This window comes from Ambystoma mexicanum, chromosome 5q, assembly GCF_040938575.1.
Source record: "Ambystoma mexicanum isolate Mex_15411 chromosome 5q, UKY_AmexF1_1, whole genome shotgun sequence".
NCBI classification, from domain to species: domain Eukaryota; kingdom Metazoa; phylum Chordata; class Amphibia; order Caudata; family Ambystomatidae; genus Ambystoma; species Ambystoma mexicanum.
Genome location: NC_090933.1, coordinates 382,177,644 through 382,197,903, shown reverse-complemented (window position 1 = coordinate 382,197,903; position 20,260 = coordinate 382,177,644). Strand labels below are relative to the sequence as shown.

Sequence of the window (20,260 nt, the reverse complement as noted above, 5' to 3'; positions counted from 1 at the left end):
TGAATATTAGCTTGCATCACACAGTGATAGTATTGTGAATATTAGCTTGCACCACACTGTGATAGTATTGTGAATATAAGCCCCAACCACACGGTATTAGTATGGCGAACATTGGCCTGCGTCGCATCCCCAGAGAATTGTCTAGATTAACTTGAATCACATCTAGAAATTGTCACATTGTGATAGTATTATGAATATTAGCTTGCACCACAGTGTGATAGTATTGTGAATATTGGCCTGCATCGCATCCCCAGAGCATTGTATAGATTGATTTGAATCTCATCTAGAAATTGCCACATTGTGATAGTATTGTGAATATTAGCTTGCACCACACTGTGATAGTATTGCGATTATAAGTCCGCACCACATGGTGATAGTATTGCGAACATTGGCCTGCATCGCATCCCCAGAGAATTGTCTAGATTGACTTGAATCACATCTAGAAATTGCCACATTATGATAGTATTGTGAATATTAGCTTGCACCACACCGTGATAGTATTGTGAATATTAGGAAAATTGTGTCACACAATGACAGCGCCACAAACTGTACACAACCTTGTCTGGTTTAATTTTTAAGTATTTTAAGAACTCCCGTAGGCGGCCCTTTTGTGAGACTCGTGTTTCGGCACAACCTGTGCCTTCTTCAAATCAGGGTAAATCAAAATGTTGTGTTGTCACACAATACATTGCTTCCTTAATTCATGTTGACTTAGGTGTAATGTGCCTTCTGTCTTAAATCTTGAATTCGTCAGTCGTCCTGGGTTAATCCCACCTGCAAATTATCTTTTTCCGTTCGTGCGCGTCGGCGTTCCGATTCTAAAAATGTTGGTCAGCACCACACTTTGACGGTACTGGGAATATCGGCCTGCATCGCACTGTGATAGCACTGTGGACATTAGCCTGCATCGCCTCCTAATTTTTTTTATCCTAGGCTTCTTTGCCACTATCCGGGAGTCCTAATTCTAGACGTCCTAACTACTGCTAATGCTACTATTGAAGCCTAGGCCTTTCTCCCGTTGGCTGCTTGCTCTAAATACCACTAGCGCTCCATGAACCCAGGCCCTACTACTTCTAATCAGGAACAGCAAATGTAGGCATATATTACCACCTTCCCAGACCAGCCTCAATCCCGTTAACCAGGCGTACCACATCCATTATCGACCACTACCGGCCACTCTTGGAAGACAGGACCTCCCCCTGTCAACTATACCTCAGGAATCAAGGTGCTTAACGTACTGCCGGGCCATGTCATACCTAGATCCCCAACACTCAGAGTTCCTAAATATAAGAGTACCCAACTGTAATATCAGTGAATCCTAGGTCTCCACTATCTTGTTACTCCAAACTTCTGGGCATTTTTTTGTTTATATCTACCTCCTTGATTCCTAGGCCGCCCAATGCCCAATAACACCTAGCAGGCTCTAAAGCTTGTAACTATCACTAAACCTGCTAACCTCCTGCCCATAGCCCAAATAGCCAAGCCACATGCCCAATTCCTAGTACTCCACCCCCTGGACAGTGCTACTATTGAATAGGAACACCACACCCACCTGACGGAAAGGATAGACCGCCCTTGACATGACCCACACAATACAACGTAAAAGGAAACATCAACACTGTCCTAGTACAAGACATGACAGGTGGGCAATCTGCCCTGTAAACTCTACACCAAGACCAACCCCCACCACTAAGGACCCAAAATGCCCTGATGCAGGAATGGACGCCGACAAAGAGAACAGGAATTTGGAACAATTAATACAGACACACAATTTCAAGCACCCCAATTAGAAACAGCCTCGAATTCACATCATACCACGCCAAATAGCAATGTCTACAGAACAAATAGTGCAAGAGAAAAATTCTTATATCTTACACCGTACCTCGCAACAACTACAGAACCTCGATACTTCAACTACACTGACATCTCAAGACAAGCAAAGAATCTACCCAAAAATCTGGAAAAATCTACCTCCTTGATTCCTAGGCCGCCCAATGCCCAATAACACCTAGCAGGCTCTAAAGCTTGTAACTATCACTAAACCTGCTAACCTCCTCCCCATAGCCCAAATAGCCAAGCCACATGCCCAATTCCTAGTACTCCACCCCCTGGACAGTGCTACTATTGAATAGGAACACCTCACCCACCCGACGGAAAGGATAGACCGCCCTTGACATGACCCACACAATACAACGTAAAAGGAAACATCAACACTGTCCTAGTACAAGACATGACAGGTGGGCAATCTGCCCTGTAAACTCTACACGAGACCAACTCCCACCACTAAGGACCCAAAATGCCCCGATGCAGGAATGGACGCCGACAAAGAGAACAGGAATTTGGAACAATTAATACAGACACACAATTTCAAGCACCCCAATTAGAAACAGCCTCGAATTCACATCATACCACGCCAAATAGCAATGTCTACAGAACAAATAGTGCAAGAGAAAAATTCTTATATCTTACACCGTACCTCGCAACAACTACAGAACCTCGATACTTCAACTACACTGACATCTCAAGACAAGCAAAGAATCTACCCAAAAATCTGGAAAAAAGATGGGAACACCCAAGAAGAGATTGGGAAGAAACTAACCCCCTTCCTCCATACATCACAAAACAGGAGGATACTACCACCACCCTCAACATATCACACACGACGACGAAGCACTAAGAGTCAACAACCCAACCACTAACCTAACAGAGCAATTCATTGAAGAAGCAGCTTATGCTAATCGTCAACCGATCGGCATCAACAGAGAAGTGCTATGATTGAACAGTCCAACTATCAATCTACCAGACCGCTTCAATGAAGAAGCAGCCTTCGTGGATCTTCATCCAATCGACTTCATCACAGAAGCACCCCGACTGAAGCCCCACAAACCTAAACAAGGCACAACAAATAAACAAAACCACACCAAAAAGATCCACTGCAATCTAATCAGTGCAAAGACAATGTCCAAAAACTCCACAGAAATGTAAAACCTTTGTGACGGAGGTATCAACATCCTATTTGTAACTGAAACATGGCTAGATGACAACTATAAGACCACTCGCAACAACAGCCTGCAAGAGAAATTCAAATGCGTCCAAGCAAACAGGAAAACCAAAAGAGGTGGTGGATTGGCAATCATCCACGAAGAACACCTGAAAAGCAAACTTGAAGACCAACTAAACATCGACAAATGCGAATACCTGATCCTTCACCTATCAGCTAACCCAAGAGCAAACCTGAAAATCATATTGATATACAGACCACCATCTTACGATGCAACTTTCATAGACGCCTTCTTGGAAACAATCACCAACATATCCATCAAGCACAGTAATGTAATCGTACTCAGAGACTTCAACATCTGGTTCGATGAAGAAACAACAGACACACAAAAATCTCTAGCCAGCCAACTAGCAGCAATGAATCTACACCAACTAGTCAAATTAGGAACTCACATGGCAGGACATACACTTGATGCAATCTTTGCCAGCAAAAAACTACTCACCACGGCACCACCAATCCAAATAAAATGGACGACCACCTCATCAATCCCTTCATAATCACACTGACCACTCCAATAATCAAGACACAAGACAAGCCACTGATCACCATGAAAAGAAATTGGAAAACTATCAAAAATTCCAACCTAATTGAACTTCTGGCACTCAGCAAACCACTAGCAAAAACCATGGACGAAGCTAACCTGAACAAAAAAATTGCTCACACAAGGAACACCCATGGAATATCATAGGACTGTCCTCAACCTCTCAATCTCAACAGGGCCAGTACCACAATCCTTCAAACCAGCATAAATCAGGCCTCTGCTCAAAGATACAGCAGGAAATGTAGATGACCTCTCTAATTACAGACCCATCTCCAACATCCCGTATCCAGCTAAATTGCTCGAAACGTACATATACAGAACAACCCAAGAATTTGTAGAAGAGCACTACCTACTGGACTCGGCACAAGTATGCTTCAGACCAATGGAGGAACACAATCAGCATGTCATGATCCCTGCTTCCAAGGGGTCAGGACTTGCCTCACATCCTTGGAAGCAGGCCCATAACCTTGATCCTGGGTACCAGCCAGTCCCTATCGGGACCTTTTGGACCTTGTCCTGGCGCCAGTGGCACCAGGCTCATAAAGATGACCGGTCCCGGCGCTGGAAGCGCCGGGCTCATAATGCTTAAGAGTGCTTAGGTGGACCTACCTGCAGCAGACCATGCTGCTTACCTACCAGCTCGATGGTCTTCTGATCCTTCTCTGCCTGGAACTACTTTTCCTGTCTGGGTGGGGCAGGAGCCACTCCCTGGAATCAGAACACAGGAACTCTTTTCTTACCTGGGCGAGGCTGTGGAAGAAGACGCCTAAGCACTACAGAAGGCTATTTAAACCACACCCGATTGATGAAACGTGCTTCGCGTTATTCTGCATCTGCAGCAGGACGCTCACCGTGTCAGCTCCAGTCTTCCTGAGATTCTACAGCTCCAGTTCCTGTGAAAACGAATTCCTTACCTGCTAGAGATCCGATCCTCAGCTGCACCTGCCAAGACAAAACAACAGGTTAGCAGAATTCAATTCGAGAGCAGCGCTCTTACTTACCAAATATGGCGGCATCTTCCAAAGCCTTCCGCCGCTTTCTTCGGCTCCCCATCGACATCTGCAAAGAAAAGGACTTCATTAAGCATTGCATTCTTGAATTGCTTACCTGCGCTCTGCACGTTCTGAACTTCAAGAAGCACTGCATGCCGGCATCTGCAAAACAAAGGGAGACATTTTAAGGCGCATTCTAAACCAACCATAAACTTTCTACTTACGCGCTCGCACGTTCGCCGGCATCCATCTAGCAACGCTCTCTGCATCCACGATCTGCAAGGACAAAAGAGACATTAAGGAGTGCTTTTGAAACAAACAGCAGTCATTTTACTTACGTGCACCGCGCTTCATCTTCTTCGTACATACGCGCTTGCACGATCCTGGGAACTTATTCATCAGCGTCCATTGCACCTAAACCTGCAGGACAAAGAGAGACATTAGAAAGGGTGACAGCAACCTGGTCATCTTTCCTACTCACCTGCTCGCCGCATCATTCCTCTACAATTTCAATCTTGACACCCTGAGACTGAGCAAGGGACTAAATTAAGGGTGCTCCAATAACTATCAAGAAACCGCTCGTGCGGTAAACGGCGGTATCTTCCAACATCAACCTCTGCAATCAAGAGGATTGTCAGTGAACCAGTGAAGTAACTGGTGCTTGCACCCCTGCAAAGACGCAGGATGGAGAGCCCGGCCTTAATATATCTAAGGTGAGCAAGCCATGCCCTTGGTTCGAATAAGAGGACTGAGGAAGGAGAAGTTCAGTCAATCCAGTTCCTCAATCCTTGTTCTTCCGTCTGCAGACACCTCACTCTACACGTCCGGTACATCGTGAGAAGGGGACCAGCCCTAGGAGAAGGCCGAGATCTACGAGTCACACTAGAAGACACGGCGACAGCTCAGTCCAGCCCAGCGCCTCTGTGGAAATCAGGTGAGCGTTACACAGCACTCCTCACAATATGGGACGACCTTAAAGCAAACACAGACTCAGACAACAGTACTACTTTAATACTTCTAGACCTCTCTGTCACATTCGACACAGTTAACCACAGCATCCTCATCACGAGATTGGAAGAACTCAGAATCACCAACCACGCCATGTTATGGATCAAATCCTTCTTAACAAACAGAACAGAAACCATATGGATGAAACCTTTCAAATGCAACCCTAGAAAACCCTCATGCGGAGTAAGACAAGGATCATCCTTCTCCCCGCTATTATTCAATATTTACCTGTCTCAACTAATCAAGATCATCAAAAGACACTAACTCACCTGCTACAACTACACTGACAATACACAAATAATCTACAAAATACAAGACACTCAAGAAGTAAAACACAACATGAGAGAACTGCCTTTGTGAAATATACAACTGGATGAACTCGAACTACCTTAAGCTCAACTCCGGCAAAACAGAAATAATGTTCATCACAAAAAACAGAGGAGACAACCATTACAACCCTTGGCAAAGGAATATCGGTACAACGCCAGCCCCATCGTCGATTGTAAAAAACCCAGGAGTACTGATTGACAACAAACTTACTCTAGAACCACAAGTAAACGCTGTAATCAAGAAATGCTTCTTTCTCCTGCGAGCGGTATATATTATCCTACCTTTCCTGTCTTTCACCAAAAACACACTTACCATAATCACTCTTGTCATGTCCAGAATAGACTAAGCCAATAGCCTATAACTGGGTATGCCCGAACAACTTAGAAAAAACTACAGCGCATACAAAATGCAGTGACCAGATTGCTCCTCAAACTACCCTGAAGAGAATACATTACTCCAGCACTGAAAACACTACATTGGCTACCAATAAAACAGTGAATCAGGTTCAAATCAACGTGCATCACACCAGAGCAATCTATAACCAAGGCGCAAAGTTCCTGAGAGACAAATTAAGCCTGCATCACCCAACAAGGATGCTCAGATGAAGCAGCAACATCCGATTGGAACCAAAACCCTACAATAAAAGAACATTCAGAGGATCTTCTTTCTCTCACCTTGCACCAAAAACCTGGAATGATTTACCAATGAACGTACGTAACACAAGAAATCAACTATTATTAAGAAAACTCCTCAAATCTTGGCTCTTCATCTCATAACTAGAAGAATGCCTACAGAGGCATGCAGACAGCTGAAACAAATATGAATGAAGAAACTAACCCAGGATATCTGGCCGGGCCATCATCCATAAACAGAATCGAAGGAAGCCAATCTATGACACACAAACTTACCAACTGATAGATAGATATTATAGGACGATACCCTGGACTAAACACAGCCAGAGCAGGATGGAAGGACAAGGACAACTTATCAATAGAACCTTGGCCTTCATATTATGCATAAGCACCAAGAGACCAGCCATGAATCTACAGCACCAATATGAGAGGGGGGACCAGACACACCCCGTCCCATTACAATAAGTTCAAACACAATACAGCTGGGAACGCGCCACAAATTCATTCATAACAATTAGATGGGCTAGTAAGGATTATGCCTACCTACACGACAACTGGATACAAAGAAAAAGATGTGTAAGAACTAGGATATATAACACACTAACCCTATGTTGAAATATCTGCATACTTAACTCACCCAAAAAATCCACACAACCATCTTCTCGCTCAGCAAACTGCACGCACTTCACCACACTCCAACAACAATCAAAAAACACATGAACTGCACCAACAGCACATGAGGTTTCACATCGGTCCAGCATTCACACCTTAGCTCAGAGCACGGTGAAAACCGAACTAAAGCCGCCAACAGCACACCACTTCTCTCACTTTCCTACTCCCTCTTCACCCAACTAACCGACCCCGCCTTCTTTTTTGCAGATCCGCCTGAGCGCCTGGGGGCCAAATCCATTGGTGACAGTGCACGATAAAATTTCTTTAACATTAACATTAACATTCCCCAGATACATTAGTGTCAGAGAAGACTGGGGAAAACAATCCCCCCTCCTTCCCAACAGGTCATCAAAGCTCTGTGAGCAGTCCACAATCTCTTGTTCTTACAAATCAAACTTACAAATCAAAGTCATTTTATCTGCCTTTAGTTTGATCAGCTCTCATTCAGAGAAATGCCTGGGAAGGGTGTCGGGAACTAGGGGTATAAAATGGGTCACAGAGGCCGCCACATAGGGCTTTAACAAAAGAATTTGGCAGGAGTGATATTTTAGCATGTTCCAGGCTAAGATTAGTAATGGCCGAGCAATAAGGTGTTGGCCTTGAGGTTGTCACAAGACTAGAAAATACCTGTGGACTAGACTGAGATAAGAACCAGACTGGAGTATGTGAATGGATCTGGCTGTAACATGCTTTGTGAAGAGAACAGGAAAAGGAGGCACACATGCATGCACGCTTCATGCATAGAGAACTAAATGCACACTGTACAGCATCTTGTTATTACCATGCTTCATTACATAAATAGCAAGATTGAGGATAATCTATCCATCAATTATACAGTGTGCCTCATTACGGCCGTTGTGATAAGGCAACAAGTGCGCCGGTAGTGCCATACCGCAACATTACGAGTTTGCTTGCGGGGGCCGCTCTGCACGCCTGGTCAGACAAGGCGTGCAGAGCGGCACCCGCGAGCAGACTAGAATGGTAGCAACGGTACCGTTATGAACGGGACTGCCACTACCATTCTCCCCATTCCCATTGAGCCCTATGGGGACTGAAATGGGAATGGGGACGTACCGGGTCCAGGTCCCGCGAAAGGGAATTACCGGGCCCTCCAAGGTCAGAATGGCCCGGTAAGTCCCCTTTTGCGGGACCCAGAACCGGACCCGAGTTTGGGGGTAGCCATGCCCTATTAAGTGCATGGCTACCTCCAAACTCGTAATGAGGCCCAGTGTTAAATACAAATGCCCTATTTCCATGATGCTAGATGCAGAATTATATTACTCTTTTTGGTGGCCTCTGTGACAACGACTACACTAAATAAAATAAATAAATATTCACTGAAAAAATGTTGTTAAAAGGACGTTATGGTTTCAAGTAAAATCGAAAATTCCCTTTTGAGCCCTCATAGTTCTCTATGGGAAAAAAATAAATTTTGGGACCCCCCCTATACCTTTGCCCCTCCTGGACCAAACCTCACCAAACTTTGCAAAAAGATTCAGAGTGGGTCATATACCTGTTTTGCAAAGTTTGGTGTGGATTCATCCAGGGGTAGCAAAGTAATAAGCCACTCAAAAAGTGCTTTTCCTATGGGTTTAGCAGCTTAACCTTAACTACACGGCCACTACCGTGGGCTGTGTGAGATATATATATATATTCAGTAAAAAAAATTGTTGAAGGGATGTTATGGTTCAAAGTAAAACCGAAAAACCCCTGAAATTTGCTAGTTATGGTAAGCTAAGCAACCATAACTCGCGCCACCACCGTGCATTGCTAAGACTAATACCCAGGAGATCAAAGATGACATCACAAATGTCATTGATGACATCACTGATGACATCACATGTTCATTTACTTTTCATGGAAGTCTGTTCAATGGATTCATATTATAATATTGACAAAAAAGGGTCAAGGATCATTGGAATAAATATGATCTATGTAGTGGATTTAGCAATGCATTGATATAAATAGCATTCTATGATGAAGTTCTTTACAGTACAGTAAGCTACTCATGTATAATCATAAGCATTGTGTGCAGCATACATGATGGAAGTGCAATATTCATAATCTTCCCATGTTGAATAGTGAAATGATAAATGCTTTCTTATTAGTTTTGCGTACTGTGCAACATGTAATAAGTATCTAATAAAACCCACTTACTACATAATTTCATTATTACATATAAAACCCAAAGACAGAACAATACATACAAATATGAGTATATAAAGGGAAGGTGAGCCACGCAAAAAAAGCAGAAGTAGAAACAGAAAGTGTTCATAACCTAACTGATTATCTTTATGCACAGAAGTGATTGCACTGCTTCAAACCTACTACTTCCCTATTTACAACTATCACATGATCTGACTGCACCTTAAAGAAAGTAATCCGAATACAAATATGACCATATCCAGAGAAAGTACAGTAATAAAAAAATTGCAAAACAATAAGAAAGTGGTGATAACCTTACTAATTCTCTTCATAGACAGAAAGTATTGTTGTCTTTCAAGTGTGTATTTTCCTTATGTATATGTTTCATATGCTGTGAGTTCACACTAAGTGAATTATTGTAAGAACCTATTAGAAGTATAAGTATACAAATATAGTACTTTTTGCATTTTTTGTTCCTAACTATTACTGGCCAAGATACATCACTACAGGAAAAAAGAGCGAGTTAGATATGTGATGTCACCAGTGATGTCATCAATGACATTTGTGATGTTATCTTTGATGTCCTGGGTGTTAGTCTTAGCAATGCACGGTGGTGGCACGAGTTATGGTTGCTTAGCTTACCATAACTAGTGAATTTCAGGGGTTTTTCGGTTTTACTTTGAACCATAACGTCCCTTTAACAAAGTTTTTTACTGAATTTCATAGGTTTTTAGTAGTGCAACTTAACCATAACGTCCCTTTAACAAAGTTTTTTTTACTGAATTTCATAGGTTTTTAGTAGCGCAACTTAACCATAATGTCTACGAACATCTGACTTCATTGCACACCTTCCGGAGAATGCCACATGACCATATGTTTGTGCACAGCATGATGACGTGTCCGAGAACCCATACGCACTTCACAATAACATCTGTGCTTCATGGACAGTTTGGCACTACATTTTCTACTGCTGTAGGAACTTGCAACTTCAACATTTCCCTTGCACAGCTCCAACACCTATTCATACTCATCCATTAACAATCTAGTACACAGTACATACTTTTGGCAAAATGGCTATTTACGTTAAAATGACATCAGCCAACGCCATCCCCCCTCCCCAAGAGACACCACCACTGCTGTAATCATGCAGCATGAGAAACACTGCCCCCTAGGCTGGCCAACTCTTTGATAGTCTGTCGCGGGACACTTGGCCACAAGGCGGTGATGACGTCACTTCATTCACGGTTGACCCGCCTTATTTTGAATTATTTTTTTAATGGCTCTTAATTCCTGGCTTAATTTAAATACAAATGCTTTGTCCTGGGGAGGTGATGGTCACGTTTTTTAACTGCAAACATGACCATCACGACCCCAGGAACAAAGCATTAGCATTTAAATTAAGGCAGGTGTCCGAGCGTTACAGCTCGACCTGTAGGCTCAAAAGGTGCCAGGCCTGGAGAGGCGCCCAGAGAAAGAAAGCAGCACGCGACAGCGCCATGCTGAGCAGATGGCCACTTCAGTTTGCAGAGTGGCTGTGCTGGAGGCAGGTTGTCTGACGCAAGTCGAGAAAACCTATGTCCCGCACAGCCACTTTGCTAACCGCGGGACGGAGTCCCTAATTGCGGGACAATCCCGCGAAATCGGGGACACTTGGCCACCCTACTACCCCCTACCTTAGAAATAACACATGCACAACATTTTCCCCTTTTCCATCTGCCCCTCCATATTAGTTTTTGGTGCCTCTTCCCTCATTTCCGTCCTCACGTTTTGTTCTTAGCTCTCCTGCCAAAAAAAATCCATCCAAAAACAAAATAAATGTTCCTTTAGGAACCACCTTTCACAATTAAAAAAGAGAAGTAAAAAAAATGCATAGACTCCATCTACTTTGTATTTCTCAGTAAAATACATAGACGCAATAAGATTTTCCAACATTTCCATTTGCATTTTTTGTTATAGTAATGTGAATATTGTAGCGTTCATGTGCCGTTCCAGGGACTGGAACGGTGGATATGGCCCAGTAGCCCTAGTAATCAGCCCAAGCGAAGCAAGGGTGGATAACGAGGTCTCTGGACCATTACCCACCATTTCAGCCCCTAAAATGGGGGATGAACGCCATTATCAGCCTAGGTTTCTAAAGAGGTCACCCGTGCTACTAAAAAATAGGATTTCTCATCCTATATTGGGACGCGCCGGTCGGTTTAGGAATAAAATCCTTTTCCAAGATGCCCACCATGGAAAGGGAAAGTGCCAGTTCCATACAGGGCCCATCTTCCCTTTCCATGGCAGCCTCCAAAAGGGAAAAGAAAATCCTCTAACCATATTAACATGAGCACATTTTTCTTCCCTTTCAAATCTATCCTAATTGCAAATAACTTTACGACAAAGACAGTCCCAGGTGGACATGACCACTTTAATACTATATTTTGTCCCTTCTGGTCATGGCCAGTAGCCACATTGTCCGGATCTTGACCTTATACCATGACCCCGACATTTGGGCCACTGCCCATGACTACAGCCTAACCCTCAGGCACTAAAAAAAACAGGCTTCTTGATCCTTGCCAATGAGCCTTACGCAAATTTGCTGTAAATCCACCCACGTTTTATTTTTTCAAAACTGTCAAAATAATACACAAATCAATCGTCATATAAACTGTGTACAGAATTCCAACAAACTTTGTAAACTATTTCGAAATTAAGTCTGAAATATTCCAACCATGATCATTGCCCCTCACCTCCCCAAACATTATTGCATAAGTTTCACAAGTGCAATGCTCACAAAATATTATTGTCCCGAGGGTTTGACCATGTATTTTTGTACATACGTTGATTTATCGCAAACATTTCGACATCAGCATACCGCATTTGTCCTCCTCCATCTTGTGCTATTGTTAACCATTGCTGCATTGGCCTAAGGTAAACTGGCCGGACGTCAGTAAATCATATGCCTCGTCCCTGACCCTCACATAACCAACCCTAGTGATAATGAACACCTTTCTCGGTGACGTTCCTCTTCAGCATAGCCAAATGCGCCCATAACCACCTATGTGACGTGACGCAGAACCCAAAAATAAACACACAGCGATTAACAACATACCACATCACAATTCAAATTATTAAACCGCTCTTTAAAAGAAAACAATAACAGTATACAATTTGTAAAGTACTTTTATTTCACAATAAACTCTCTGAGAACATCCGACTGTTCCCATATTCAATCAAATTGCAAATTTGTTTCTTCGCTCATGATCGAAAATGTTAATTGTGAGACACATGTTCTTCTTTTTCCATACACAAAGTGTTCGTTTTTGATGAAGGAACCGCTTGGGTCCCAGAGTGAATTCCAGGGCATCTGCATCAACTTATGCCTAGACCACCATAAAAGATGTTATGTTACTCCTAATCGCTAGTGCAGCGTACAGACACATGGGCCCTGGCCGATCGTCCCACAAAACAGTCACAGTAATCCACCCGTTCATGACTACGTGCACCTGATGAATGAAGAACCCATCAGTTGGCATCTGGAATCCATGGCAATTGCAGTAAGGCAGCATGTAGCTATTTGGAAAACATAACAGAATATATGTATCAATACCCGACCTTTATTACACTTTATTGCAATATATGTATTATTTTCTTAATTCGGCATAGAGTTTAAACTAACGATTAGCCCACACATCAAACAATGTCAAAAAATACAAAAATAACCTAGAAACTGATACACAATTCTATATGGGCATACATGACATTTTAAAGAAATATTAGCGTTGAACCTGGTTGAATCTAGTTATAGTCGACAAAGAAAAATAGTACTTGAGTTACATTGCCAACATTAATTTTCAGAAAATTATAGGTTAATGCTCGCTCTGATATACAGTCTACAGTCGGCAAAAGCAAACTTACAAAATATTCACCGTCTCCATTGTATTTGCGAAAATCAGGCCGTAATGCTCAATCCGCTTGCATCAAAGAATCTTCATGAACTGAATTCACATGTTCCGTACACACTTTTGGAATGCATAACCTTATCAAATGTTCTTTATTACAAACCTCCTCTCACTGACTATTCACGAAAAACATCCCTTTCTCTGAAGGTCAAAAAAACAATTGACCCTTCTACTTTCTGTCCCATGCGTGGGCTGCCTTAGCTCGCAACCAAAAAATCAAAGTTGCTGACCTTCACTCAGAATCTAAATACATTCTCACTTTGCAACAACACGGCTCAACGCACCCGTGAGAACTCGTATTGTCATACACGTGCACGGCCGCTGTTTCCATCAAACACTGCAGGTGGCTGCCTCAGATGCCAAAATCTAGGGGGCACCAATCTGACTCCAATATTATTTTACATACATTGTAACAAAGACACATTACTCCTTCACCGGTAGTTTACGCTCAATATATTGAGGAATACCTCCAAATAGGGTGGCCAACTATGTCACTATGTTTGCGGGAGAAAAGGTGCTGATGACGTCACAGCGTCATTCACCTGGCAGAATGAATGCATTGCACCCGAAGCTACTGACATGACTGGCCTGCAAGCCTGTCACGTCAGTAGCTGCAGTTGCAATGCAATACAATAGGACTCTTATTTACAGATTAGCTGCCACTTGCCAGCCACTGTTATTCCCATTTGTGGGAAATGTATGTATATGACCCCCCTCCTTGCTCGGCCCCAACCCCCAGCATGACTAATTGTGACTCCTAACTTAGTTTGTTAGATCACAAATTGTGCTCGAACAGAGCAAGTCGGGACAACCCGCGTCCCGCAGAGCCACTCAGCAAACTGCGCAACACAGGCGCCAATTGCAGGACCATCCCGCAAATTACGGGACAGTTGCTCACCCTACCTCCAAATATACCGTATGACTTTTGTGACAAAAAAACACCAATTTTTTGCTTCTTGCTGCCACATCCCATCCCACACCTCATCAACCCTCTCCTCCCCAGACAGTATTTGATAAGTTTAACAAGTGCAATGTTGTGGTTTTTAATATGTTTTTGCAGCGATGTCCGTGGACACCAAAACACGGATCAAAGATGGCGAGCGCATCGGAACAATCTGATGCACTTGACGTCCTTCACCATCCAATGAGTGAACACGCCACATGTCCGCGGACATGACGCGCCCGATAAACCAATCAGTGTCCTGCCCGTGGAGCGAACAGAGAACCGTGTCTGCAGAGCGGACATAGATATCACAAATTTATTGAGACCTACTTTTTGATCGTTTAAAAAAGACTACTGGACGGATTTTCACCAAATTTACAAAAACACGCTTTCTGGCCCAAACTGCTGCTCCTGCCGCAAATTTGGTGAAAATCCGTCCAGTGGTTTGATCTGTAGCCATGCACAAAGTTTTTCCCCCATTCAGTCTATGGGAAAAAAAGAAGTTTTGGGACCCCCCTATAACTTTACCCCCCCTGGACCAAACCTCACCAAACTTTGCAAAAAAATTCAGAGTGGGCCATATACTTTGCAAAGTTTGGTGAGGATTCGTCCAGGGGGACCGGAGTTATAAGCCGCCCAAAAAGTGCTCTTCCTATGGAAACAGCAACTTAACCATAACTACACGGGCAGTACCGTGGCCGTGTAATATGCACAGGTCACCATGACCAAGTTACCGGTTTAGTAGATCCAATTGAAGGTTGCGGAATTCTGTGATCTAGAAGGAACACCAATTCCCTTATGCATCCCCTGTGGTGGTTATATGGGGGATTCCCCAGAGTTCCTTCTGCCCTTCCTGAAGCGTGCCTGTCTCTTGAAGTAGCATCTAGCAGGGTGCAGGGCGCAGGGTCCTGCTGGGGCAATAGAGGTATTTGTATCTGGACAGGACGCAGGGATGCAAATATTATGATGACACCAAGCACCAGTACCCATTTTCCAAAGAGAAAATCATAAGAAAATAGACTTCTGAAAAACATTTTTCTATTCCCTCCAATGATAAACAGAGACCAATGGCTCGGAAAAAAATGGGACTGTACATCTGAACAGGACTCCTTAGCTCCCTTGTGACCTGCACAGATGGAGCAGACAGCAAGCCCTCTCACTATTTGCAACACTACTGGGAAAGAAGGAATTTACATACTAAAGTCTGTGAATGCTCACATCACAAGAAGGTCCCGCAGGCCACCATCACTTTGCTCTCTGGCCCTAAAATAACAGAGGGATTATTTATCAACTCGAAACACAGGGATTGGATCACAGGGCAAGCCATATCATTAAGAAACCTGCAGCACCTGCCTGAGGTTAAGAGCAGACTCAAGTGGGGAGAAGTTAAGCCTATGTTACCAAGATCAATCACAGTGAACGAAGTACACAGGAAAACTCACCGTGTAATCAGGACACTTTGAGTTAGCCTTCCAGGCATGCACAGTTGTACATCCCTATGGACTCTTTATACCCTAGTTGCCACTCTACCATAAAGAACGTTTACCAGGAAGGGTCTCGAGCCGAGCACATGGCTGCAGCTAGTACACTAAAGAAAGATCCTTTTTCCCACAGTGGCTAATGCCTTTAGTGATGCTTACCTCCCTGCTAATCTGATTGCTTGCACACTCGAACCTTGGGGAAGAGCTTAGCAACATCCCTACAACATCTCTTCCGATTTCTTCAACCAGTCCAATGCAAAATGAGCTGTTATATCTGTAGTCTAATGAATAATTGGGGCACTCGTCATAAAGGTCTGTAAGTATGTAACATCTCTAAACATTTGACCGAAACCGCTTGTTGGAGAGATGAGGGCTTTTGCATCATTTCTGACTCCTTGAATGACTCGCTGCTCAGGTTTTTATTTTATATGATTAAGTAGCCTGAATATGTGGTGTCATACACCTCTTCGCATGGTTTAGCATAAGGAGGTCAAACATAATTCTGGTGTTTCTTTTTTTTTTAAAGTAAAACACCCAAAAAGTAATTGATGATTTTTACATATTCTTTTTTTAATAAAACCCCAAATTACATTTAAACTTCGCTGCAATCCTATTGGAGTCTGATCAAGAGTGAATTCATTAGCATAAGAAATGCGTGGAGCCTTGTGCGATCCTATCTTAAGTGGAGGGTTGTTTATCACACTTATTAAATACCAAATGTCCAACATATACAAATTAAACAGTGTGACAGCTAGTCGGCACCCGTCTCGAAGTCCTCTCAATGCGGGAGTGTCTCTTGGAAACACATCTTCAGGAGGATAGCTCGAGAGCAACACGCTTGTCTGGGAAACAAGACAACGCTAAGTTCGATCGCCAGGTCTACGCTTAGAAACCTCTGGGTATTAAGCATGTTATAAATAACCAATTATAATCCTCATTAGATAATCTTACTAATACCTTTCACTATGAAGCTGATTGAGGGGTTTTAAAAGCCCCTAATCAATGTCCCAATTTTTAGGTTTCTGACTAATTAGCTGTTAGGCAAGATTGTATGCAGTACCCTTTGGGTGCACTACAACAACCCTGACCTCCTGGCAATAGGAACCCAACATAGTCTGTACTGCACAGGTTGGTTGTGTGTTGAGCAGCCAGGTTTATCTCAAGAGGGGTCAATGTGAGCTGTAGGGGAGTTACACAGAGATTCACAGTGACCAGTATTCAAATAAACTCTTACACACAAGATTTCTTGATTAAACAATTATTAATTTAATGTGTTTAACCGTCAGTTAGAGTAAGCCTTCTTCAGAAGGGGCAATATAAAGCAGCACACAAATACACTTCAAAACACACACTCTTAGTTTTCTAAATCAGTAAGTACCCTTTTGGGATGGCCCACAGACACTACCTACTCCCTCGGATGACTTCACTAGTTAGGGTGCTGGGGACATTAACATATCACTGTTGCATTTAGAATATTCTTGAGAGGAGTGTCAAAGAAAAGAGGTTTCAGAATAAGGCAAGTATTCACACAATTATTCTTAAGCAGTTAAGTATTTTCGAATTAACCCCCTATGCAAAATCAGTTAACCCCTTCCTGGAAGGAAGACACCACAGATAAGCAGAAGAGAGAAGAGTAATTCAGGGAGCCAGCCCAGCCAATGTTAAGTTAGCAAAAGTCAAGGTGAACTGAAGCACTTCTTGCAGGTAAGTAGAAAGTCTTGCACAATGTTTAAAAATCTTTTTGGAATAGAAGAAATTGAAGTAGGGCCACAAGCTGATTAGGCTTGTGAGGAAAAGAAGCTGGCAGGAACTCTACAGAGTAACCAAAACAAGTCTCCAACGAGGACAAGTGAGGCTACACAACAAGAGGTAAGTTCTCTTAGACTGTACAGTACCTTTAGGTTGAAGAAAAGTGCAGCAGATGGCTTCTGTTCCTGTGCAGCTCTGCAGACCCTGGGCCTCAGTAGTGGGGACATGAGGGAGGACTTCTGGGGACTCCTGCACTGCAATGGGACGGTCACCCACTGCAACCAGCAATCTTCAAACAAGTGGCACTTCGGTGTATCAGCTCCTCGTGTCTACCATAAATAGCAACAATGTGGTTCCTGGTTGTCAAGCTGGGCTTTCCTTGCATCTGGGGTCCAGCACTTTGTTGAGGTGGCTCAGACCCAGTTGGTCCTGCTTCCTGGGAGTCCGGAGGATCTTCCTGGAGCTCTTGTCCAGCTTAAAAGCAACACACACGATCTGGTGTTCCTCTCCCTGGTTATTCAGTTCCAGCAGCAAATGCAGTGGAAATTCAGCCAGCTCAGAGAGGATGTCCAGTTGGCTTACTTTGGAGTTGATTGATCCCACCAAATTAAGGGGAGAAGTCGTCCTTGCAGGGATTCTCTAGTCAAAATGAAATTGGAGTTTCAGCACAGCAGCAGGGCTTCACCGGGCAAACCAATGGTCCAGGAGTTGCAGCAGGCATCCTCTTCAAGTTCTTCTCTGAATTCCTTCGTCCAGTGGTCGACTCTGCCTTCCAAGGCAAAAAGCCTTGCCTATAATGCAGGTTTCTCCCATTCATTCCAGCCGAGCTGTCAGTCACCCAGCAGGGTGGCTGTCCTTGCCAGACAGCCAGCCGGCCAATCACCTGAGAGTGTATTCTTGTCTTCTAGGAGACTCAGCACAGGGAGTTTCGGGCACCACCCTCACTTCCTGCCCCCTCCAGACACACTGGAGCCAAAGACAAAAGGAGCAAAGGGACCAAACCTGCTTTGGTGCGCAGAGTAAATCTCAAGAAGGACCTTTCCACAAACAAATGGTGAAAAAAGAAGACCAGGCCATTTTGACAAAAATGCCACCCTTGGGTGCTTTACTGCAGCTGTGAGCGCAGCCTGTGGTAAATGCACACCACGGTAGTTAAACGCAAACCATTGACACCAGCCATTCAACAAGGAAAGGGTTATATAAAAATGTTACATGAGAAGCTAGACAAAGGGGATACTAAGTAACCCCTCCAACACCCTATTGTAAGAAAGTGTGTGCTGGGTCTAGAAAGTTACAAATGTAAGTAAAGTCAATGTCACTTTATTGCTCTTGGAAACAGTAGTTTATCCAAGAGAAGGTATTTAAACCTTGGGAAATCTGTATGACACCTGTCAAAAGACAATGCCTATGGAGTTTGTTAGACTTCACAACCAAAAGAAACACAGAGTTACAAATCACATTAAAATACATGAGAGAGTGGGGAAAAAGGGTCTCACTCTCTCCAGGTTTAAATTAAAGTCATTTAAATCCAGCAAGGTTTCTGGGGGTCTCTAAGGTAGAGAGGAATTAGCAGATTTCCGAGAATTCTCCCTAACACTCTCCCCCCACCCCAGCCTAAGGGACAAGAGGATTTAATCCACCCCTGGATGAATCTACTTGCTCCAGTCGGTCATACCTTCTGGAGAGACTATCATCATTTTGGTGATTACACCCTGACCTGTGTTCTATGGTAAAATCAAACCCTTGTAGGCTGATTGACCATCTTAACAATTTAGGATTTTCCCCCTTCGTCTGCATTAACCATCTCAAGGATTGGTGGTCTGTTTGAATCACAAAAGTAGATCCTTACAAGTATGGTCTAAACTTCTTCAAAGACCACACAATGGCAAAATATTCACATTCTATGGGTGCCCACCTTGTTTCAGGGTCCTTCAGATTTCTACTGATGAAGCAGATTGGGTGTTACCTGCTTTTCTCATCCAGCTGACTCAGAACTGCACCTATATCTGTATTGGAAGCATCAGTGTATACAATAAAGGATTGGTTGCAGTCAGGAGCTCTCAAGACTGAAGCTTGACAAAGGGCTTTCTTAAATCCACCAAATTCCTTAGTGCACTCCTCATTCCACCTGACCTCCTTGGGGAATTTGGGTGAGGAGATCACATTCAAGGGAGAACCTATGGTCTCATAGTTTTCAATGAAGTTCCTATACTAACATGTGAGACCAAGAAAGGCTCTCACTTGGGTTTGAGTAGGAGGGGTGGCCCAGTCTTGTACAGCTTGTACTTTGCTAGGCAATGGCCTTATTTCACTCCTCCTACCTCATATCCAAGGCAGACTACTTTACTCTGACCAATTTGAAATTTACATTCATTTATGGTCATATTGGCCTGCTCAAGAGCCTGCAATACATATCCTAAGTGGCCAATTAGGGCTGGGCATTGTAATGTCATCCAAGTATGCCATACAGAAGTCCTCCATCCAATTCAGAATATGATTCACCATCCTTTGGAATGTAGCAGGTGCATTCTTTAGTCTAAAAGCCATAACCATAAAGTGTTAGAGGCCTCCTGGAGTTGAAAATGCAGTTTCCTTTGCATGGTCTGTCAGAGCTATTTGCCAATCACCTGAGGTTAGGTCAAATGTAATGAGGTACTTGGCTGCACCAAGCTTATCCACCAGCTCATCTGTCCTAGGTAAAGGATGGGCATCAGTCGTGGTGACTGCATTAAGAGGTCTATAGTCCACACAGAATCTCAACT

At 43.4% G+C, this 20,260-nt stretch overlaps 1 long non-coding RNA gene across 1 annotated transcript in view; it reads right to left on the bottom strand.

Moving 5' to 3' along the window:
- Positions 1-12,528: 12,528 nt before the first annotated feature.
- Positions 12,529-20,260, bottom strand: part of LOC138498584 (uncharacterized) — a 92,944-nt gene continuing 85,212 nt past the window's right edge. Inside the window, exon 2 of the long non-coding RNA XR_011278764.1 lies at positions 12,529-12,936. This is a non-coding gene — a long non-coding RNA (uncharacterized lncRNA). The remainder of the gene's footprint in view (positions 12,937-20,260) is intronic.